This window comes from Capsicum annuum, chromosome 7 (genome assembly GCF_002878395.1).
Source record: "Capsicum annuum cultivar UCD-10X-F1 chromosome 7, UCD10Xv1.1, whole genome shotgun sequence".
Taxonomy (NCBI): Eukaryota; Viridiplantae; Streptophyta; class Magnoliopsida; order Solanales; family Solanaceae; genus Capsicum; species Capsicum annuum.
This window is the reverse complement of record NC_061117.1, coordinates 176,146,190-176,171,203: the sequence shown is the minus strand read 5'-3', so window position 1 is coordinate 176,171,203 and position 25,014 is coordinate 176,146,190. Positions and strand designations below refer to the sequence as shown.

The 25,014-nt window shown below is 35.5% G+C and overlaps 1 long non-coding RNA gene across 1 annotated transcript; it reads left to right on the top strand.

Annotated features, from left to right (window-relative positions):
• Window positions 1-1,458: 1,458 nt before the first annotated feature.
• On the top strand, window positions 1,459-25,014 carry LOC107877172. Its single transcript, XR_001676215.2, has 4 exons — window positions 1,459-1,584; window positions 24,507-24,536; window positions 24,653-24,681; window positions 24,798-25,014. It is a non-coding gene; the product is annotated as an uncharacterized LOC107877172 (long non-coding RNA).

Here is a 25,014-nt window from a genome sequence, read left to right as displayed (position 1 = left end):
CCCGTAAACTGCACCGATAAAGCTATACATTGACAACCTACGATAGGAAAAATATTTTTCTTGGCCTATAAGACATGCCACATAAACACACACACACATGCATATATATATATATATATATGTATGTATATATATATATATAAAACTAACTTTTACCAACATAAAGTAATTCCCGTAAACTGCACCGATAAAGCTATACATTGACAACCTACGATAGGTTTAACCAAACACGAAAAGGTAAAGTAAATTATACTCTCATTTTAGAGTAAATTAGTATAGAAAATCTAAGACAAGAGCATGTACACATCTTTAATATTGTGATTGCATAGACTTAATTTTATTTATTTATTTATTGAAAAGAGATCAAAAAGAGAATAGATATTGAAGAGTGATTAACATTTTAAATTATTAAAAAAAAAGTCATTCGTTCACTTTTACCTGTCTACTTTGAACTTTGCATGTCTCTTAAGAAATATCGAATGCTATAGAATTTTATCATAATGTCCACATCAATTATTATTCAATATCTTCGAAAATGATTTGGAGAGTAAGTAGTTAATGCTAAGGTAAAAAACATGAAAACAATAATTGTCTTTTCTTTATATGTTATTTCCCCGTTTCAAAATAGTTGACCCCATTTCTAAATATATTTGTTTCAATTTAGTTGTCACTTTTATGAAGTCAAAGGAATTTTATTGTGTTCTTCCGATATTACCCTTATCATTAAATAACTAAATAAAATGTGTATACACAAATTTATATATATAAGCAAAACCAAAAGCATATAAAAAAGCCAAGTGGCAGCACAAAAATAAATCAAGTGACAATTTTAAGACAAATTTAAAACTACTGTAATAAAATTTTTTAATAAGAAGACTAAGTATTTAAATTTGAAATACATTATTTAAAAAAAATCATTATCTTAATATATAGAAACCCATAATTGAAGAGTTCTAATACACTCTTACTATTTCAAACTTATCTCTTTATATATATATATATATATATATATATATATATATATATATATATATATGTATTATTTAAATAATAACAATAATAATTAATAAATAATAGTGGTAGTAGCACACAAGTTGTAGTGATTTAATTTGAAAACAACATAGTTGAAATGGTAACAACAACAACAACAACAATAATAATAATAATAATAATATACAAAAATAAATAATAGTAGTACGTAGTATGTATAGTTGTAGTAGATGCATTAGTAATTTATAGTAGTAGTATTAACACTTTAATAAAACTTTTCATTAGCTTAAAAACTATAAACTCATAATTGATAATTGAAAGAGTCCTAAATAAATTCTAACTATAAAATGGTGAGTATTTTTATCAGAGAGAAGATATATTTGAATTTTAAAATAATATATTTTTAATAAGTTTCCTATGTATGGAGATCTTTTGTTTAAGAGATTTTTGGTAAATGGAATTTTTCATTTCACCAAAATGTTCATTACAAAATCAGGTGATTGCTGACCAATCACCTCTCATCTCCTACTTCTACTCACATACATACATTTCCTGGCTATCTATAAGTACATCAAGGATAAGTATTCAGCTTCTGTAAGTGCTTGTGCTGCTTAATTACAAAGTTTTCTTTTGTATGTATATGCAGTGCTATATTTCTATAAATTTTATTACTAGAATAAGGTCTCTTTTGAAATCTGAGGTGATTCTTGATTGTCCAGATGAAGTACATCATCATGCTAAATACTGCTGCTACTACTTCTCTGTACCCTGCTTCATTCTTCAGCCCTGTCATCAACCATTGTACCTCTGCATTCCAGCTGCCAATTGTTCTAGCTTGTCCCAACCAATTAAGTAATCTTCTCCAAATGCCCTTAGTGACGTTACATTCAAAGAATAAATGATCAAATAGTTCATCTGCTGCATCACAAAATACACATGATTTAGGGACTTGTATGCCAATCTTCAGTAATATCTCCACTGTTGCCAATTTGTGTTGTAGAGCTAGCCAGATATTGAATTTGTGACTTAGTTGTATGTGAGGTTGTAAGATCAACTTCTTTCATGACACTCTGGGGTGTTGAGGTATCTACAATAAGTATAATTTTTTTATGCTGAATTTCTCTCCTTTTTGCAATAGCTTTAACCTGTCCAGCATGTGTCTTTGCAAATGTTGTGTCTCCATTATCAGTTTCCTGGTGTTCAAAATCTTTCTAATTACCCAAGAGACATTCTTGGGTAGAGGGATTTGTTTCAATTCCTGCTATTTTATATAAAAGGCGTGGATCCATTTTATCCACAGACAGTCTCTTTTTATTACTACTACCCATAAATGTTTTGCTATTGCAGCCTTGCTCCATAGGTAGAAGTTGATTACATCCAGTCCTCTTACACTCTGTGGTAGACACACTCTTTCCCAAGTGACAAGTTTTTTTTTTTGAAATTTCATTCTTGTCCGTCCACAAGAAGGTTCTGCATATAGTTTCAATACCCTTTAGTACTTTCTTGGGGATCAAAAACACCTGTGCCTAATATGCCTACATACCAAATATCACTACTTTGATTAATTGAAGCCTTCCTGCATAGCGTAACAACCTAGCAGACCAGCAGGTGATCTTTGCTGTTATCTTATCAACCAATGGACAATAAAGAGCAATGGACAACTTCCTGGCAGCAATAGGTACACCCAAGTACTTGAATGGGAATGGTCCAACACTATAACTGTCTCCTCAGAATTTCTTGCTTCAAGCTTTCTGAAATACCAGCCAGGAATAAAGAGCTCTTGTGTACATTCACCTGCAATCCTAACACTTAAGAAAACTTCCTAAATGTCTGGTTAAGGAGTCCGATGGACCCTATATTTGCTTTGCAAAATATCAGCAAATCATCTGCAAATCATACATGTATAGCCCTCATTTTCTTGCATCTTGGGTGGAATTGGAAATTCTTATTCCTGTCCAGCTTCTTCAGTAACCTGTTCAAGTATTCCATAGCAAGTACAAACAGGTAAGGTGATATTGGGTCACATTGCCTTATACCTCTCTTGCCTTGTAATGACTCAGTTAGGCCATTATTAATAGTTAAGAAATAAGAAACAATGGATATACATGTCATAATCCAACCTAAAAATTTGCTAGGAAATCCCATCTCTATTAATAATCTTCTTAAGAAAGACCAGTCTAGTGAATCATAAGCTTTTTTGATATCCACTTCGAGGATACACCTTGGAGATATGCCTTTTCTGTTGTAGCCCTTAAACAATTCATGAGAAAAAATAATGTTATCTGTAATGCATCTTCCTTCTATAAAGGCTGATTGTGCATCCCCTATTAGGTCTCCAATAACGCTCTTTAATCTTTTGGTAATCACCTTAGTAATTATCTTATACGCAGTTATGCAACATGCAATAGGTCTATAATCGTTTACATCAGTAGGAGAAGGTACTTTAGGGATCAAAGTTACACCAGTACAATGGATTCTTTTATCCATTACACTACTATTGAAGAATTTAAATACAATATTCAAAAGGTCAGTTTGTACCTCATCCAACCAAGTAGTGAAAAATTTCATGGGAAAGCCATCAACTCCAGGTGATTTATCCTTTGGAATCTTCTTGATTTCAACCTTTACCTCCTCAACTGTTACCTGTTGGATCAAGCACATCTGCTGCTCCCTAGTTAGACGGTATTCCTTTTGAACTACCTCAGCATTTGGGAAAGAGTGCATCTCTCTTTCTTGCCCCATTAGAGAAGAATGTAATAAACTCAGCCTCTATATATCCAGGTACAGTTAGCTTAACCCCAATCTGTTTGTGTACAGAAGTAATAGTGTTGATACTTGATCTTATTTTCCACTATGCATAGAAATATCTTGTATTAGAATCACCACTCTGTATCCAAGAAGCTCTGGCTTTTTGTCTCATCACCTGTTCTTCTACTCTGCTCCATTTCTCCATTTCTGCCAGTTCTTTGTTTTCTTGTTCATATAATTGATCATTAGCATGGCTCACTATATTTCTTGCCTGCACCACTTCTAATGTTTTCCTGGCATTTTCTAAATATTGCTGGTATACTGCAAGGTGGTTGTTTAAATCCTTTATAGCAATCTTTACTGCCTTCAGCTTGTTCCAAATGATCTACATTGGATCACCATTTACTCTCTTAGTCCAAGCCTTTTGCACCTCACTTTTGAACTCAGGATGGCTTATCACTATAGAGTATAGTTTAAAAGGTTTTGGATGTAGGTATTTGGGTATTTTTGTGTTGCAATTGATCACTATTGGAGTGTGATCTGACACCCATAGTACCATGTAGTTAGCCTTAATATGCCCCTGATTCTATAACCACTAGTAGTTCCCCAAAACCCAGTAATCTTATTATAAACTATGGTGTGTGCTGCCTGCTTATTACACCATGTGAAGTGACATCTTGTGCTTCTATAAGGAGTGAATTGATTTACTTCTACCATACACTGGAAGCCCTGCACTTCAGCCTGAGTGACTGGGTACCAATTCTGTCTCCCGAGTGCAGCACATTATTAATATCTCCGTAAACCATCCACTCAGTATTTATCTGACATCCCATGGCTATGAGTTCTTTCCACAAATCCTATATTTCCACTAATTCATTACTGGCATACACTATAGTCAGCATACATGAGAACTGGGTGTTAGTATTGATTGCCTTATAGTGCATAAATTGAGCCCCCATTTGTAAAATCTGTAACTGAATGTGCTTTTCCTAGATAATCCAAATCCTCTCATTTGTAGCATGATTATAATTATACTGGGCATTCCAATCTGTAGCCATGTTAGTTTTAACTTTTGTAGCATTGTGACTTCTCACTCTAATTTCAATTATTCCCATAATCTCCACTTTATTCTTTCTTAGAAAGAGTTTCAACTCTTTATGTTTGAAGGGCTTATTAAGCTCTTTAATATTCTAGGAGCACACAATTATGGGGGTTGGAAATGATACCTACCTCGAGTACTAGTCTCAGCTTGCTCCCGTACTATTTCCTTTCCTCTACTTGAACTTTTCACTACATTTTCAGCCATAGTTGGATTAGGAAATTCCTGGTTAGCATGCTCATAATTTTCCGCTATATACTGAGAAGAATCAGACTTCTTTACCATTTGGTTCTTATTCATAATTGGTTCTGGGTCTTTAGTCTGCTCAAGATTGGCCTTATCAGTTTCTTTAACTTCCCATTGCTGAATCACTCTCGAGCACTAGTCTCAGCTTGCTCCCCTACTATTTCCTTTTCTCTACTTGAACTTTTCACTACATTTTCAACCACACTTGGATTAGAAAATTCCTGGTTAGCTTGCTTATAATTTTTCGCTATATGCTGAGAAGAATCATATTGCTTTACCATTTGGTTCTTATTCATAATTGGTTCTGGGTCTTTAGTCTGCTTAAGATTGGCCTTATCATCTTCTTTAACTTCCCATTGCTGAATCACTCTCCTACGTCTGCAGTTCCTACTCCTTCTCCCCTGTTGTAGGGGAGGGTTGTCCTGCTCTTCTTTCTCAGGTTTCTTCTTATATGGACATTTATCAACAATATGTCCAAATCTGTTATAGTCACTATAAAATTTTGGAATCCAAGCATATGTAATGGCTTTCTGTATGGTCCCTATTAGTGTGCTGAGTTCCACCTACGTAGGTAATGTGTGTTTAATGTCATTATTCACTAATACCCTCACGTATGATGTTCGTTCCATCTCAGTAGTATACTTATCTGTGTACATCGGCTTCCCCACAACACTTGTAAGTTTGCTCAGTGATTCCATCAACCAAAACACTAGAGGTAGGCTAGAGAACTTTACCCACAAGGGCACCTTATTCAGGTAGTCTGGATTGAATTCAAAATCGAGCGTCCAATTCCTTTGGATCAGTGGCCTGTTCCTATATGTATAAGGGCCTGGTTGCAGCACTATATCCCTATCCACTAGTGTAGCAAATTTGAAAATGTAATATCCATCATCGTGATATAGTACCTTTAGTTTGGATACAAAATTCCACACATGAGCTATGTAATTTTCCATTATTTTGAAAAATGGAGACTCCCTCAATACACATCCGATCAATGCTATGCTCCAATGGTTGGCCTGGACCAGTATATCATCTTTCTCTAGCTGAACTATCAACTTCTCTCCCTTCATTATTGACGGTATATAAGCAAGAGCCTTTCCCATTTGTGACCTTTGATTTGTGGTTTTCCCCGATTCCTTTACCTCTTCTGTTTTCACTTCAGCTTGAACTGGTGAATCTTGGGATGAGGTTCCCACTTTAGAAAATTATAACCTTCGGGGAATTGTGAATCCTCCGGCCGCCTTGAGATCCTCTTCCCAACTGGGTCATGTTTCATCAACCTCGACTTCTCAAGCTTAGTTTCCTTGCTGATAGACTGAAACAAGCAAGGAAGAAAGTTCCCAAATGTTAACGGGCCTAGTTGTTGTTGTATACTACTCACTGGTGTGATGATGATCGGTGATGGCAATGTTGCAGATCGACGAACCATTTTCTCTACCAGCATACGTTAGCAGCCCTGTTATCGTACGCCCAAAGCAAAAAAAATACTCCTCTCCCTGTAACCCAATTTTAGATAGACTAAATTTGTTTAAGAGATTAATATATGTTAAATTTGAATGTGTCTTATACAAAACGGATAGTGTACTTTAAGAGAAATGAGATACATCTGTATTTTTAAATTTGAATTGATAAGAATATCTCTCAATCATATCAATCTCATTTTAATTTAAGATAAATTTTTTCAAACCCAAAAGTATAAATTATGAGATAATTATGATATTTTAAAATCCTATCTTTTCTAACAAATTAATATCACAATAATTACAAATAAATACATTTATGTATTAAAATTAGTAAACAATAAGATAACTTCACCAAAAATATTAAACTATACAATAATTTATTTGGATTTTTTTTTGGAAAAATAACATTCATAAAAAATAAGAATAAAAGTTTATTTTATCTTTACATGTTTTTTTACTTTTATCTTTATTAGAAAGGAAAAGGAAAAAACGAAAAAATCATAAGAATAGTAAATTAAAAAAGAACAAAAAAGACTCCTTATACACGATTTTGAAAAAAAAAATAACAAACTAGCTCCCCTATTTTAGCTATAAAATACATATTTTTTTTCTTTTTTTTGACCTTATTTGAAAGTTCTTTGTTTGATTGTGAGTTCTCCTAAACAGTTGTTCCTCTTTTATCTACTATTTAGTTATCCAATTTTAAATAAACTTATTTTTTAAAAATAAATTATTAGGCGTCAATTCTATTATTTTCCAGGATTTGTTGTTGCCATAAAATAAGGATTGGTGGAGTTCTCAAATTTAAAAATACATTTAGAGAAGCAGTTATTGTTTTGATCAAACACAAAAATAAAAATAATAATTGAAAGATAAAGATTTAAAACATAAATTTAAAGTAGCAACCATAAAGGAAATAATAATAATAGTTTTAATAATAATAATAAAAATTTTAATAATATTATAGAAGAATTGATTATTTTTTAATTTAGGAAGATGATAAGATTTAGAAGAAAAGGAAACATGTATGAAGATGATAAGATTTTAATTGTGTAATCTCTAACATATACCCTTAGTGACACATATATCAGTGTAAGCTTTCTTCTTATTTTTCTATTGTTAAATCACTTACAAATTTTTATTTATCTTATATCTTTCAAATTTTCTATTGTTTATGTGCTTAGCTATTTTTGTTTATACATTCAATGTAGCAATGATAAATTTTTTGTTCTCATGTTTAATACTAACAAAGACATATTTATGTCATTCCTTATTCATTTTTGAAACACTCAACTTTGGCCTTGCAAAATTTCTTGAGTTTTGGACATTCTGGACAACATAAGATTCATGGGTACTAGTAGTATGCTAGCGTACGGTTTGGTGTCCCTCTTCTCATTTGATAGCGAGTTTCAGTTGCATTCTGTCCAAGGTACGAGAAATCATCTTACTGATTGTGTGATAGGTTAAGAGTGGTATCTTTCCAAACCGCATGATGCCTATTGTCTAATCTAGTGGGTTCTGACCAAGGTACGATTCCAAGAGTACTACTCATATGTTAGCATATGAGTTGGGCATGTGTAGTCGTATGTTGGGAAGTATGGAGGTCCAAGGTGGTGCTAAGGTATGAGACTAGGGTACCACTCGTACCTTAGGATACAGTTTAGGGGGATGGGTCGTACCCTCCTGCAGGTAAGTTTTTAACTTTTAAGCTGAGGGTAGCCTGAACATTTTCTACCCTAAAACCCTTATGTACGCACGTTATATAACCCTTGGTGACCTCTTATAACTTACTTTGGAAAGATAAAACACTCTTAAGATCCTCTCTAAACTCTCTCAAGAAGGTTGGCTAGGGTTTGCTACAAGGTGCCTATCTAGAGGCTCATGAGTCAAGTTTATCTCCAGAATCTTCATAAATAAGATATGTTACTCCTCCCTCATTGTTAGTTCTAGTAAAGGCATGATTTAATGTATATTTTTCATGGCATAATTGTGGTATGATTTTGGGGTTTTCAAATATATGTTGAGGGTTTTGGTTATAATAGTTGGTTATGGTTTTTCCATATCTTAATTATATTTGTTTTCATGTTTTAATGGTGGTTTGAACATATGGTTGCATGTGAATGGTTAATTGGTACTTGGTTTTGGTTTTGGAAACTATATGACCTCAACATATTTGATAAAATGTCTACGAAAATGATTTTGTTACATTATTGAACTTTTATTGAAAACTTTACATTGTATAACTTGGTAATGGAACCCTAATCGGTTTGGATGGTTTTAAATGGTTAAATGGTAAGGTATTGGTGGTCATAGATATGGTTTAATTGAAATCCTTGTGGGGTACAAGGGAATCCCACAAGCAAGTATATTAATGAACTATTTGCGGGGTATATGGGAATCCCCTAGCAAACTTAATAATATAATCTATGGGTACATGAGAATCCCTTTTATTTTAAAAAAGGTTGGCTAAGGACATTGCTTGCAAGCTATAGTTGGTATGAGGATACCACTACTTATAACCTTGGGTAATAATAAATGCAATGGTGGTTTGGTTATGTGTTAATAGTTTTAATTGGGCAATAATAGAAGGGTGCGATTGCTAACCGTGAAGGTATAAGTCCAATGGATGAACACTGGAAACTCATGTTTGCCGACATGAGGATTAGTCATGATCACCATATTTGATACTTATGGGGTACACGAGAATCCCCTACGTTACATTTATATATAAGTATCATGGAGAGCGAAGGGTACACGAGAATCCCCTACTCCTATGGTATCTCTGATTTGTACAGTTACATGCGTCGGGGACCGTTCAGGGGGTAACACTAGACCAATATATCCCGTGAGTGGTTCTAGGATGGTTAAGCTACATATACCCAGGTTAATGGTTTTAAAGGCAAGCTAAACCCATTCCTTTTCATAGTATAGATTATATATATGTGTGTGTGTATGGATGTGTATGCATATGGTTTCTTACTTACCATTAAAGGTTGGTATTATTTTATCCTTATCCTGAGTGCATGCTAGCGTTCACCCTTTAGCTCATCTTCGAGCGTCGTATCCCCACACAATGCAGGAATTGACCATACTACTCCTTCTGCTCATTGATTGAATTCGGGGATAGTTGGATTGAAGTGGTGAGCTTTTATAGTTAGGAAGGCATCCATTTCATGTTATGGATCACTTTACATATTAATGTCTTCTCTTAGACTTTGGTTTTTGGCTATGGTCGGGGGAATGTCCCGACTAGATATTCTTTGGTTTAGTTTAGAGGGTTTGTATGAATAACTGTGGACTTAGGTATGGAATGGTTATGATTTATATATGTATATCTATTGGGGTTAATATTGGTTTGGTTGGTTATGTTATTAGATGAATTGACTTGGTTGGGTTATTCTCGGATATAGACTTATCCCAAAGTCATCACATTGTTAAATATGTTATCTCGTTGTATGTTTGGAATTAATCCGACTTAGGGTATATGTTGGTTGGTTATCGGGGGTGGTCTCTGATCCTGGTTGGACATGAGAGGCCCATTTCGACAAGGCCCTATTCGGGTTGTGTTAAGTTGGTATTAGAGCATAGGTTTCGGTGTCATGGGATATCCATAAAGCCGTGTCGAGTAGAGTATTTCTTATGGGTGTGTTGTGCACCACACTTATAATTATGAGGCTATGAGGCATCTTGGAATGTTTCACTTTCTTGTTGTTCTACTTTTGGTCTATAAAGTCTAAGGTCTTGAACTCCTCCCTAAATCTTCTTTGGTTCACTTTTCAGATCTTGCTCTCTCAATGATCTAAAGTTCGTGAAAACTCACTTGTCCCACTCGAGGACGACATGGATGGGTCTTGTCCAACTCATGAGGCACAGACCCGGTCAAGGGTCATAGTTTTTGATTTTTCTTATGGAGTTCCAATGGTCTTCACTGACCCTACTCCGAAAGGTGGCATTCATGTTTAGTTACCTCAAGGAGAGGTTACCAATGCTGAGTTTCGATATTCTATTCATTTATTGACCCAGATAGTGACAAATCTATCACGCCAGTCCATTCCTATTGGTACGAAGAAATAAGGAAAAGTCAGGAAATAGGTAGAGTAAGAGGTCTCAATTTTTTTTAACAAAAGGAGGCCTGCAGAATGGTTGTAAGTGGTCTAATAGGAAGAGTTGGGTGAGTGGTGAGTCCTAACTCCTATTCCATAGCTAATGCTCCCTACCCATATTCGTTGGGAGATAGACGTTTTCAGGGTGGTAATGCTTCTAGGGCAAAAGGTGCCCAATCTCAAAATAGTAGGGCCCAATTCATACCATCCTACCCTCCTTATAGATTTTATAGTCGATCGCACCATGGTTACTTCCCCGAAGAAGGAATAGGTGTTTTAGTTGTGGACAGTTGGGCCAAATGCAATGGAAGTGTCCCATAAGGATTGTCGTTTGGGCAAATAGGATACCAGTTACCACTTCTCTAGCTCTTACATCGAGGGATGCTGCTTTTAGCTCCTACACTGGTCAGGATCATCTCAATGACCTTACTATCCCTCAGGAGTTCGAGGCATCTTCTGATGATGACACTAATATTGAAAACTCTTTTCCCGTTATGTTTATTGGTTACTTAGTTTGGGGTCTACTCTCTCTCATGTGACCCCATTTGTGGCTGTGTATTTTGGTTTTGGTTCCAAGGTTATTTTGGATTCTTTTTTTATTTTCTACACCGGTAGATGACTCTGTAATTGCTAAGTGAGTCTATAGCGTGTGTGTGGTATCTATTGGTAATAAGGAGACTTCAATGGATATGGTGGATTTTGATGTTATTCTGGGGTTGGATTGGTTGCACTCGTGCTGTGCATCATTAGACTGTCGGACCCATAAAGTTGTCTTTAATCTCCTTGGTGAGTTAGTTATTTAGTGAGAGGGTGGTTCCTTAGCTCTTAAGGGGAAGTTTATGTCGTATCTTAGAGCTCAAAAACTAATCTCCAAAGGCGGTGTCTCTATTATTATCATTTGTTCTAGGTTAAAGATTCTAACTCGAAAGTTCCTTCTTTACATTCAGTTTCGGATGTGAATGAGTTTTCTGAGGTCTTTCCTGATGAACCTCATATTGTCCTTCTAATAGGGAGATTGAAGTTGGGATTGATTTGGTTTGGGATACTTGTCCAATTTCTATCCCTTCTTTATAGAATGTCTTCGGTTGAGTTAAGGGAGCTTAAGGGACAGCTAAAGGACCCCTTATAAAAAAGGATTTATCCGTCCTAGTATTTCTCCGTAGGGTGCTTTCGTTCTTTCATGAATAATAGGGATGGTTTCCTCTAGGAAGGTATAGGTTGTCGGTGGGTGAATAAGGACTTTAGGGTGTCCTCCTTGTGGGGTGGACCAAGTATGTATTTTTCTATATGGGGTACTTTGTTAGTAGTGCATGATAACTGATAGACATTGAGTTGGAAATTTAGGCATTTTTTGTAATGAAAGAAGTATGTTAGCTTCGGGATAGCAATGAGAGAATTATGGACGTAAATTTGGTAGGTTGGATGAGATGTTCGGAACGGGTGAGGTTGATCACTTGGGGAAATATAGAAGTGGGAAAAATTGTGACATATAGGCCGGGGGTTCAAGTTGAACTCGTGGATTGGGGGTTAAGTCATTGGATGGGTTAGAGCATGGAAGTTTGTATGACTATGATGGACTCTAGGTAGCATTTGGATGGATGAAGTTGTAGGTATTAGAGAACTAAGCATGTAAGACCCCGCAAAATCCTAAGCTCAATTCAGTCTTTTAAGCTTGCTAAGGGATCCAAGACTTAGAAAATTCTAGCTAAGTATTCAGACTTAGTATTATTTTAGCCTTTGTAAGTTGGAAACTTTATTTCTCGACTCTTATAGCCTTAAAGTATCGATCTTTAGATTGATTCACGAACAAGAATGTTAGTAGGTGTTCCCGAACAAGTTTCTAATTTTCTGGACCTCGTTTGACACATGTCTGGGAACCCAAAACAGTGTATCAATGAGATCTCAACGTCGATCTGTGCGTCGTCAGTTCAGTTTTTAGTCATTAAAAAGCTGCGTCCTTATGGGTATTTAGGTCTTTTCCCACGCCCTTCAGCCCCCCAAAACATGAAATTTAGCCTTCTATTTGAAATATACACTCATTATTTCACAAATTTCTCAAGAACAAAAAAACCCTAGGTAATTGAATTTTAAATTCAAGGCTCAAAATTCCACCATTAATCTTAAGAATTTAGCAACCAAGGTACGTCATGTGTTAATCCAAGGGTTCCTTCCATTCTTAGAGTCCAAGAAACTCTTTTAAACTTTAAGTAGCTTGAATCCATGCTTTCCATGATTAGGATTCAAGTGTATTCATGATTATAATTTTGATTAGGTTTCTATTCCATGATTAAGTGCAAGATTTATGTAAAAACAACTATTATGTATGTAGTATCATGTGAATTCATGATAGGGCCTTGAAATTGTAATGTTCATGTGTTTATTAGTACTATGTGCATACACAATGCCTCCCAAGTGTTTGATAAGTTGTTCATGAGAATTAAATAATGAAATCATATCATGTTAGCATGTATTCAAGATCATGTCATGCAAGGGTTTGCTAGAATGTCCCAATGAATGAATGATGATCAAGTAGTTATTTATCATGTTTCAAGATTGCGCCATGTCTTATAATTTATGCTATCGAGTCCTGGGGGTACTTAATACCCGATAATTTAGCTGATTACCTAGAGCTATGGTCAGTCATAGGATAGTATCAGTCATGTCATGATCAGTAGTACTCTCAGTCAATTATAGAAATTAGGAAGAACTCAGTGAACTCAGTTAAGTTCAGTTAGACAGTATAATTAGTAATAGTTCAGTCAAGCCTAGTATGAACTAGGAATCAGTTCAGTGTCTATTCAAATAGGAATAGGATTCTGCACCGAGTTAACCCAGCTATGGGGGCATTTCTGCCAGCAGAGAATTTGACCCTTAGTAGCAATCCCTGCATTACTGAACTACTTAGCCAGCATAGTTTGAGATATCTTCCTGCCAGACTAGGGCTAATACATCTCGTATGAGTTTTCCTAATAGCAAGGGTTGACGAAAGAGCTTCCTGTTAAAGAGGGTTAACTCACAGTTGTCTTTACCCATGGTACGGTACTGACACCCTTCTAACTGAGGTTATAGGTTTGACCTCAATCTATTCAGAAAGGGCATGTCAGTTAGATGATTACCTCCCACAGTCATAGTTTCAGTTCCAGTCTCAGAATAGAACTCAGTTCAGTTTTACAAGATCAAGACTGGCAGATACAGTTATTCAATTTAGTACGGAACTCAGTATAGATCCACAGGATCAATACTGTTAGATACAGTCACTCAGTTATCAGCTACAAAGTATCAGTACACTCAAATATCAGTAAATCAGTAATTCAGAACTCAGTATCCAGTGTTATCACAATCTCAGTTACACTATACGTATTTATGCATGTACTCCCATTCAGTTGTATTCAAGTTATTCAGTCAGTGTTGTTCATGCATATGAACCCATGTATTTCAGCCTACCTCACTTTGCATACCAGTATATTCAAAGTACTAATACATATTTTTCTCTTGCGCTATGATGTTTTATAACATAGGTTCAAATGCGTGGGCTCCTGATCATACTTAGCAGTTTAGATATTCAGCTGACAGAGTTAGTGGTGAGCCTTCTTAGTTCGAGTACATGATGATTATTTCAGTAGATAGTATAATCAGTAACAGTTTAGTCAAGCCTAGTATGAACTAATAATCAGTTCAGTGTCTATTCAGATGGGAGTAGGATCAGCATCGAGTTAACCCAGGGATGGGGGCAATCCCTACATTATTGAACTACATAGCTAGCGTAAGTTGAGATATATTCCTGCTAGACTAGGGTTGGTACATCTCGTACGAGTTTTCCTGCCAATGAGGGTTGATGAAAGAGCTTCCTGTCAGAAAGGGTTAACTCATAGTTGTATTTACTTGTGGTACGGTACTGACACCTTTCCAATTGGGATTTCAAGTTAGACCCTAATCTATTCAAAAACAAGTATGTCGGTTAGATGATTACCTCCCAATGTCTCAGTTTCAGTTTCAGTGCCAGAATAGAACTCAATTCAGTTCTATGGGATCAAGACTGCAAAAATAGAATTGTCCAATTTTAGTTTTCAAATGAACCCATCCTTGAGTGGAGGGGTAGTAATTCAACACTTAAGGGTCAGCTTATTTCTTACCTAAGGGCAAGAAAAATGATATCTAAGGGATATGTCTACCATCTCGTTCGAGTCCAGGACTCTAGTTCAAAAACTCCTAATCTTGAATTAGTGTCAGTAGTATGTGAATTCTCAGACGTGTTTTCCGAAGATCTTCCTGGAGTTCCTCTCGAAAAGGAAATTAACTTTGGAATAGACCTTCTTTCAGATACTCAGCCCATATCTATTCCTCCATACAAAATGGCTCCAGCAGAACTCAAAGAATTAAAAGAACAGTTAAAAGATCTCCTAGATAAGGGATTTATCAGACTCAGTACGTCCCCGTGGGTTGCACTAGTTCTATTTGGGTGTAAGAAAAATGATTCTTTTAGAATGTATATAGTCTACTGCCAGCTAAATAAAGTCACGGTCAAGAAATAAGTATCCACTTCCCAGAATTGATGACGTGTTTGACCAACTTCAGGGTGCCAGTTACTTATCTAAGATAGACCTTAGATCAGGCTATCATCAGATCAGAGTCAGGGAATGGGAAATTTTGAAAATAGCTTTTAAAACTTGGTATGGTCACTTGAAATTCTTAGTCATGTCATTTGGTCTTACTAATGCCCCAACGGTTTTCATAGACTTGATGAACCGTGTGTTCAAACAGTACTTGGATATATTCGTTATAGTCTTCATAGATGACATTCTTGTCTATTTCCGTAGCGAGAATGATCACGCAGATCATCTCAGAATCATATTCCAAACTCTCAAAACCCATCAGTTATCATAATATCTTTTCATGTCTTACATGTTAGCTCTATGATCATAGCCCATACTCGTGCACGTTAGCAATCATGTACGCTTACAGTTCCTAGTATAAGGAGTTCTAGTTCACTTAGTATTATGAATCATGTTCCATGAATACAGAAACTCCAGACTTAGGTCATACAGCTCATGACTCAGGTACCCATGTCATGCTATACAATATGCTCAGTTCCCATGACCCATGCTATACTCCTAGTGATTGACTAAATTCAGATTTCTTCATATATATCCTTAATTTAGATCTTTTGATAAATCCATGGTGTTGATATTTTATTGCTCAGACCTCATTTAAGTGTCGATTTTGGTATAGTATTCATTCATATATCAGGTCCTCATGTTTTAAACCTTTAGTGGACTCTCCTTGTAGTTATGAGAAGTTTCTTAGAAGGGTGAGAGTAAATATTTCATGTTAAGAAAGATTATTGGATGCTAGTTTTACATGACACTGTAGTTATGAAGATAGACTCGAATGTCCTATTGATGTGTAAGTGGCTAAATGTAAATCAAACCTCAGTAGGTAGAGTTATTAGAACCCAGTATTCAGTTCTAGTACAGTCTCAGTTGCAGTCTTAGTTACAGTCTTGGTCCCAATCCCAGTCCAGTAATCAAATCAGTAACTCAGTTCAGTTTTAGATTGGATTGACCATAGCGTATAGTTATTAGTTATTCAGTTATCAGTATTTCAGTACCCCAATTTATAGACTATTTCAGAGTCATGTTATATGATTGGTTTTGCCTTCTCAAATAATACAGTTTTCACGAATTCATGCTCAGTTACCTCATGTTACCCATCCAATCCTCACCTCATATGCATGATACTCTACAGTTCTAGTCTAGTTAGTTAGGCTAAGCACAATTCAATATTACATGACCAAGTATTCAGCTATCAGCCATTCAGATAATCAAATAAGTTAGTAAGTTTATGCACTTGTGCTCAACACCCATGTGAATATTTTTAGTAATTTCAGGTAATGTGCTGTACTAAGGTAAAGAGTATAGTTGAGAGAGTATTAAAGGGATAAGTCTAAGCTTGAAAATTTAAAGTTGCAGTGCATAAGGCTTAGTCACTTCATCTTAGATGATGTTTCGTGGGCCCCGACTCATATTACAGAATTTTAGCCAGGATATGATTTTCTTATTCATCTTTTTTATTCAGCCATGCCAAAACTCCTTGCTCCTTAAAGTGACTAGAACTCTATAGAAAGAGTGTCAAATAAAGGCTCCAGTCGAATATAAGTTTTCAACATAAGTTAGTCGACAAAACTAATAATTCATTTTAGTAGTTAGGCGGATAATATTCGTATGGTTAGGTTTACCATCCTTCCATCTAGTCTTACTATCCAAAGTCAGATAAAGGTAACCATTCCAAGATCAAGCAACCATGCGGTTGTGAGTTCAGCTCAATTAAGGTGTCATTCCTCGATTTTAAAACCCTGATATATAGTCACGATTCAATTCATAGGTGCCCTGTACATCATCTCAATTTTTCCTCAGTATCTCAGCCAAGCCAACATTCTGCAGGGGACATAATGTCCCAAGGGGGAGATGCACTATAATCCTCGAGCTTTCATGACCTAAACCTTCCATCTTCTCTTCACGTAATGAATCCAATTTGTTGCAGTGGGTACTCATAGGTGGACCCTCAAGTTCCAATTTCATCCGTAAGCTATGTATTTAGGGGTTCAGTTTCATTCATGATAATCAGTTCCTGTATCACGTTTCAGGCTCAGTTATGTTCTTTTTTCCTATTCATGTGTATTCAGTAAATGATCTTGAGTTAGGGATCAGTGATTTTGTATTCTTGAAAAGCTCTCCTATAAAAGGAGTAAAGAGGTTGGAAATAAGGGGAATTTTAGTCCCTAATATGCCTATCCTTACCGAATTCTTAGCCATTTCAGAAAGGCAGCTTATGACCTTGAGTTGCCTTCAGACTTAGCTTCAGTTCATCCAGTGTTCCATGTCTCCTTGCTAGAGAAGTGCATAGGTGACCTAGCAGTCATAGTCCCTATACAGGACATAGATATTCATAACAGCCTCTCTTATGAAGAGATCTAAATCGAAATCCTTGATTATCAGATTCGTAGACTGAGGAACAAAGAAGTCTCCCTAGTCAAAGTTATATGGCGAAATTAGTCCATTGAGGGAGACTCTTAGGAAGTAGAGGCAGCTATGCAGACCAAATATTCTCACCTTTTCTCCATAAATTCAGAATCAGCTCAAGGTAATAGTTTTCTTTTGAATTTACTCAATCTCATGTTCAGATAGAGCTACCAACTTGGTATCAATTAATATTGCATACTCTGTCATGCATTCACGAATCAGTTCAGTCATATGCTCATGCATCAAACATACATGTCCAGTAAATAAGCTCAGCTTATCAGTAATCCTAGTCATGCATTCATGAATCATGTTAAGCTATACACTCATGCATCAGATATACATGTTCAGTATGATAATTCAGTATATCAGTAATTTTAGTCATGAAATCATGATTTAGTTGTGCATTTCCAGTGTCTAAATCTAGTCTATTAGTTTAATCAGTATCATTCAAGGACGAATGTTCTCAAGGTCAAGATATTTTAAGAACCCACAAAATCTAAGCTCAACTCAGTCTTTTAAGCTTGCTAAGGGGTCCCAGACTTAGAAAATTCTAGCTAAGTATTCAGACTTAGTATAAATTTGGCCTTCATAAGTTGAAAACTCTATTTCACGATTCTTATGACCTTAAAAAATTGATCTTTAGATTGATTCATGATTAGTAATGTCAGTAGGTGTTCCTGAATGAGTTTTGGATTTTTTGGACTTTTTTTGGCATATGTCTGGGAACTCAAAATAGTGTATCAACACGATCTCGATGCGGCGCATTGTCCATAGCATTTATTAATATTTTTGTTGTCTCTCAGTGGTAGATTACAGTGAACCAACGTGGACTCGATGCGGCACGTTGGCTTTACATCGATGCCAACGATGCGGTGCATCGATCTATGCATCGATAGTTCAGTTTTTAATCATTAAAAAGCTGCATTCTTAGGGGTATTTGGGTCTTTTACCACACCCTTCAGTCCCCAAAAACATAAAATTTAGCCTTCTATTTGCAACCTACACATATTATTTCACAAATTGCTCAAGAACAAAAAAAACCCTAGGTGATTGAATTTTAAATTCAAGGCTCAAGATTCCACCACTAATCTTTAAGAATTTATCAACCAAGGTATGTCAAGTGTTCATCCAAGGGTTCCTTCCATCTTTGGAGTCCAAAAAACTCTTTTAAACTTCAAGCAGCTTGATTTTATGCTTTCTATGATTTGGATTCAAGTGTATTCATGATTATAGTGCTGATTGGATTTCTATTCCATGATTAAGTGCAAGATTTATGTAAAAACAACTATTATGTATGTAGTATCATGTGAATTCATGTTAGGGATTTAAAATTGTGATGCTCATGTGTTGATTAGTACTATGTGCATATACAATGCCTTCTAAGTGTTTGATGAGTTGTTCATGAGAATTGAATAATGAAATTATATCATGTTAGCATGTATTCAAGTTTATGTCATACAAGTGTTTGGTAGAATGTCCCAGTGAATGAATAATGATCAAGTAGTTATTTATCATATTTCAAGATTGTGCCATGTCTTATAATTTATGTTATCGAGTCCTGGGGGTATTTAATACCTGATAATTTAGCTGATTACCTAGAGCCATAGTCAATCATAGTATAGTATCAGTCATGTCACAATTAGTAGTACTCTTAGTCAGTTACAAAACTCAGGAAAAACTCAGTGAACTCAGTTCAGTTTAATTAGAAAGTATAATCCGTAACAGTTCAGTCAAGCCAAGTATAAACTAGAAATCAGTTCAGTGTCTATTCAGATGAGAGTAGGATTCAGCATCGAGTTAACCTAGGGATAGGGGCATTTCTGCTAGCAGAGGGTTTGACCCTCAGTAGCAATCCTTGCATACTGAACTACGTAGCCAACGTAGGTTGAGATATATTCCTGCCAGACTAGGGTTGATACATCTTGTACGAGTTTTCCTACCAGTGAGAGTTGACAAAAGAGGTTCTTATTAGAGAGGGTTAACTTAGAGTTGTCTTTTCTCGTGGTACGATACTGATATCCTTCCAACTGTGGTTCCAGGTTAGACCCTAATCAATTTAAAAAGGGGCATGCCGGTAAGATGATTACCTCCAAATGTCTCAGTTTTAGTTCCAGTCTCAGAATAGAACTTAGTTCAATACGAAACTCAGTATAGTTCCATAGGATCAAGACTGTCAAATACAGTCACTCAGTTATTAGCTACACAGTATCAGTACACTCAGATATCAGTAAATCAGTAATTCAAAACTCAATATCCAGTGTTATCATAATCTCAGTTATAGTATACGTATTTATGCATGTACTCCCATTCAGTTATATTCATGTCATTCAGTCAGTTTTGTTCATGCATATGAACCCATGCATTTCAGCCTACCTCACTTTGCATACCAGTTTATTCAAAGTACTGACGCATATTTTTCTCTTGCGCTATGATGTTTTATATCATAGGTTCAGATGCGTAGGCTCCCGATCATACTTAGTAGTTTAGATATTCAATTGACAGAGTGAGTGGTGAGCCCTCTTAGTTCAAGGAAATGATGTTTATTTCAGTAGTTTAGTTTATTTCAGTAGTTCAGAGTTAGTTTGGGGCTTTTTCAGACTAGAGTATTTTTATACTGATATATCAAATTTGATATTTGTTATACTATATTTAGATTTATTATAGTATTGAACCTTATGACATGTTTTTTGCCTAATTTCCGCATATTACAATATTATTATTCAATTATTGCAGCAGGTGCCAATCATGGGTTAGCTTGTGGTCCTTTGAGATTATGAGTACCGTGTAGCATTCGAGGTACAGGATCGGGGCGTTACAAAGCATCCCTAGTGTACGACCTTGGTGATAACCATTAGACAGGAGAATTGTGCTTATAGGTGTAATAATATGATGGTTTAGGGTTAATCTTAATTTTTTTTAGCAATGGACTTCAAGGGAAGGTTGGAGTGCAAATAATCCTATTTTAATGATTCCTTCCTATCTCGGTTAAGTGGGCACTCTCCTATTGTTGCACATAATCTAATCACGCTTATGTCTAAGGTTCGCATTTTGCATTTGCTTTGTTCCCTAGACACGAATCTTGACCTTATGTTACATTACCTATGATATTTGTAGTCGTGTTTCTTTTGGTGTCCAGTTCTATGGACTCCTACTATGGTGTGTTGTATCGGGATGAATCTTTATTTGTGACCTAGTTGGTTTCTATGAAGTACCTTGTGCCTATGGTACCGTGTCTCATTTTTCTTGTCTTGCCTTAGGTAGTACAGTAACTAGAAGTTGTAATTTGGAAGTAACTCCCTCATTTTTGATACTTGTGCTCTAGTTTCTTAATGACCCTTCTTACGTTAGGGTGGTAGTGATATGAAAGTGAGGTGATATTTTGAAATGAGGTAGAGTGAAAGTCCTTAGTGGGGGAGATTCTGGGGTGACTATTAGCATTAAAGTTATAAAGAAAAAAGAGATGGTGAGGTAAGGCTGTTGTCATAGGGGATATTTATGAGGGGTATATGTGTTGAAGAATATTTATGGAAATGATAGAGGTTACTAAATCTTTGAAAGGGTAGGTCATACTGCGAGTTTATAATAGGTAGGCTAGAATGTTGTGGTTGATAGACATACCCATTATTGTGTTGGGTACTTAAGAATCTTGATGGGGCATGATGCTTGGCTGCAGTGATGGGGAAGAGTAGCGTTTTGGATAGATATATGGAATAGAGCCTGTGGCCTAAGTTAACTCCTTTTAGATCTAAATAGGATTAAATATGGAATTAGTGTATGGATAGACTCAGGCTCTCATAGTGATGTGCCTATGGGGATTTGTAAGTTGAATTAGAGTTGTCTTCTAAGTGGAGTTCCATTCATTCGGTATTTCATGTATTTGTATTGATGTAAGTTAGGGGTGATCCTTCGTTGGTTATTTTATTTAGGTGGTATTGGTATCTTAGACTCTTGTCCTTTAAGGATATTTTGGTGAGGATCTTGGGTTGGTAAGTTTGTCTGTTGTGAGCAAAAGGCATGGTTCGGTGAAGGTTCTATGGCAGAACCAAAAGTTTGAGAAAGCCAATTGGGATGAGGAATAGGACATGGAATCCAAGTATTCGCATTGTTTCTTCGGTTTGGTAATTCATGCATAAAGTACGTATTTTTCATCACGTCTTTGTTTTCTAGCTTAATTGAAGGGATGTTTGATAGGTATTAAGGTGTTAACTCATGTTTGTGCTTGCCTTTACCCTTCATTTGAGGATGAATGATCCTAAGTGGGGGAGAATATAACACCTTAAACTTTGGCCTTGCAAAATTTATTGAGTTTTGAATATTCTGGACAACATACGATTCATAGGTACTCGTATATGCTAGGATATGATTTGGTGTCCCTCTTCTCATATGATAGTCAGTGAGTTTTGGTTGTATTCTGTCTAAGGTACGAGTAAGTATCTTACTGGTTGTATGATAGGTTAAGAGTGGTATCTTGCCAAACCATATGATGTCTATTGTTTAATCTAGCGGCTTCTGACCAAGGTATGGTTCCAAGGGTACTACTCGTATGTTAGGATACGAGTTGGGAATATGTGGTTATATGTTGGGTAGTATGGAGGTCCAAGGTGCTGCTAGGGTATGAGACTAGGGTACCACTCTTAACCTAGGGTACGGTTTAAGAGAAAGAGTCGTACCCTCTAGTGGGTAAGTTTTCAGCTTTTAAGCTGAGGGTAGTCTGGACATTTCCCACTCCAAAATCCTTATGTCCCCATGTTATATAACCCTTGGTAACTTCCCATAACTCACTTTGGAAATATAAAACACTCTTTAAGATCCTCTGTAAACTCTCTCAAGAAGGTTGGCTAGGGTTTGCTACAATGTGCCCATCTAGAGGCTCAAGAGTAAATTTTCTCTCCGAAATCTTAGTAAATAAGGCATGTTAATCCTCCTTCATTGTTAGTTCAACTAAAGACATGATTTAATTTATGGTTTTCATGGCATAATTATGGTATGGTTTTGGATTTTTTAAATATATGTTGTGGGGTTTGGGTATAATGGTTGGTTCTGGTTTTCCTATGTCTTAATTATATATATATATTTTCATATTTTAATGCTAGTTTTCATATATGGTTGAATGGGAATGGTTAATTGGTACTTGGTTTTGATTTTGGAAACTATATGACCTCAACATGTTTGATAAAATGTCTATGAGAATGCTTTTGTTACATTGTTGAACTTTTATTGAGAACTTTACATGGTATAACTTGGTAATAGAACCCTAATTGGTTTGGATAGTTTTATATGGTTAAATGGTAAGGTCTTGGTGATCATGGTTATGGTTTTATTGAAAGATTTGTGGGGTACAAGGTAATCCACTAAGTAAGCATATTAATGAACTATTTGCAGGGTACATGGGAATCCCCCAAGCAAACTTAATAATGTAATCTATGGGTACATGGGAATTACTTTTCTTTAAAAAAAAGGTTGGATAAGCACATTGCTGGCAAGCTATAGTTGGTATGACGATACCACTACTTATAGCCTTGGTTACTAATAAATGAAATGGTGGTTTGGTTGTATGTTAATAGTTTTAATTGGGCAATAATGGCGGGGTACGATAGCTAACTGTGAAGGTATGAGTCCAATAAACGGACACTGGAAACTCATGTATGCCAACATGAGGATTGGTTATGACGACCATATATGATACTTATGGTGTACACGGGAATCCCCTAAGTTACACTTATTTATATGTATCATGGAGAGTGAAGGGTATGTGGGAGTCCCCTACTCCTATGTTATCTCTGGTTCGTGCCACTACACGCATCGAGCTCGTTCAGGGGGTAACACTGGACCTATATATCCCATGGGTGGTTCTAGGATATTTAAGCTATACATACCCAGGTTAATGGTTGTAAAGGAATGTTAAATCCGGCTCCCTTTCCCAGCGTGGAATATATTTATATATATATATATATATATATATATATATATATATATATGGATGTGTATGCATATGGTTGCTTACTTGATTTTGAAGGTTCGAATTATTTTATTCTTATCCTGAGTGTATGTTAGCATTCACCCACTAACCCGTCTTCGGGCGATGTATCCTTATGCGATGTGGGAACTGGCCATACTCCTCCTCCTGCTCATTGATCGAATATGGGACAGTCAGTGTTGGGTTTAAGTGGTAAGCTCCCATAGTTCGAAAAGCATCCATTTCATGTTATGGATCACTTTACCTATTATTGTCTTTCTTAGACTTTGTTTTTGACTATGGTCGGGGGCATGTCCCGATTAGATATTCTTTGATTTGATTTAGAGGCTTTGTATGGACAAATGTGGACTTGAGTATGGAATGGTTATGATTTATATATGTATATGTATTGGGGTTATTATTTTTGTTTGTTTGGTTAAGTTATTGGATGGATTGACTTGGTTGGGTTGGTCTCGGATATAGACTTATCCCAAAGTCATCACATTGTTAAATACGTTATCTCGTTATATGTTCGGAATTCATCCGACTCAGGGTATATGTTGGTTAGTTGGTTTGAGTATCGGGGGTGGTCTCCGGTCCTGGTTGAAGTTGAGATGCCCATTTTGACAAGGCCCTAGTTCGGGTCGTGTTAGTTTTATTCAAAATACTACCATGTTATTAGTATATAAAATTAATAAATTTTTACAAATTATATTTTAATATACATTTTTTGTCATAAAGAATTTCTATAATGGATAAAAATATTTTAGGTAATAGTGCTCATCAAATTTCTTTGAATAACTATCAAAGTATATTGATACTTAGTTTTTTAATTATTTTATTGTTATTTATGATTAACATTATATCTATTTTTTGTTACAGATATATTCATCATGAATAAGAAGATTGTAGGTAATGTTCATCAGATTTTTTTGATTAATTATAAATATATGTTGTTCATGGTTAGTTTATTTTTAAATTATTTTATTATTATTTATGATTAATGTTATATTTATCTTTTGAAATAGATGTACCCACCATGGATGAAAAATTGTAGGTAATGCTCATCAGATTTCTTTGAATAATTACAAATGTATGTTCTCATAATTGATTTAATTTTATAGTGATTTTATTATTTTTTGTGATTAATATTATATTTATCTTTTGTCACAGGTGTACCTAAGGAAGTTGAAGTTTCCACAAATCTTATGCACATAAATTTCTCCAAAATACAAAATGAATATTTTGAGAAATTAGCAAGTACAATTGAGAATCGAAAGACACAAAGGAAATTTATCAGACCATTTATATAAAGAATGATTCCAAATATATTTGTATGTGCACAAATATTATTATATTATCTTTATTTATCTAAAAATATATTTCTCTA